The 639-nt window shown below is 48.7% G+C and overlaps 1 protein-coding gene across 2 annotated transcripts in view; it reads right to left on the bottom strand.

The window, feature by feature from the left end:
• LOC109481702 (cysteine and glycine-rich protein 2-like) overlaps nt 1–639 on the bottom strand; it is a 23,804-nt gene that overhangs the window by 1,365 nt on the left and 21,800 nt on the right. The window lies entirely within an intron of this gene.

Genomic DNA, 639 nt, shown 5'->3' with positions numbered 1-639 from the left:
TGTTTTCATTTGTTTAACCAGTCAGAAGGCATATGCTACTGTACTGCAGATTAGGCGTTTCACGATGGCGGCTATCATCACGTTAACAGTTATCAATACAGAGTACTCCAGCAGATATATGTCAAAACTAGACATGTTCAAAATATAAATACAAGCGAATTTCATGCATAAGCTGTCTGAAATACGAAGGCGGTTACATAAGATGAAGACAATAAAAAAGACAAAAAGAAGTTGATCTCTATCCATTATTTATTCTTTCAACAACTTCGAAATCAAATGGAACAAATCCAGGAAAGTACCGCTGGTGTGGCCGGTTCAGCTAGCCGGCCCGCTGACAACAACAGCCCCCTGGCGCGCGTATCCAGCTGGCCACCGAATTTTACCGGCCCCACTGGGCCCCACAGTACCGGCAAAGGCACGCTGCAGGGCCTGGCACGCTGGTTAGTGTTACTGGGGGGCGGGTTGTCGTGTTGCTGTTAGCACGCCTGGCGGTTAACCCTGGGTGCCCCAGGGTCCGGCGTTTATTTGGCGATAGATTTCGGGAGAAACCGTATTTGTCCGCTACCATTATCCACCCAAACCCCTTCGTCCACGCGAAGCCCCTCTATATAAACGCCTCATGCGCGAGGAGATATTTCG

This window comes from Branchiostoma belcheri, unplaced genomic scaffold (assembly GCF_001625305.1).
Source record: "Branchiostoma belcheri isolate BF01 breed outbred unplaced genomic scaffold, Haploidv18h27 scaffold57, whole genome shotgun sequence".
Classification (NCBI taxonomy): Eukaryota; Metazoa; Chordata; class Leptocardii; order Amphioxiformes; family Branchiostomatidae; genus Branchiostoma; species Branchiostoma belcheri.
Note: the sequence above shows the minus strand (reverse complement) of the source record. Positions and strands in the feature narration are given on the sequence as shown.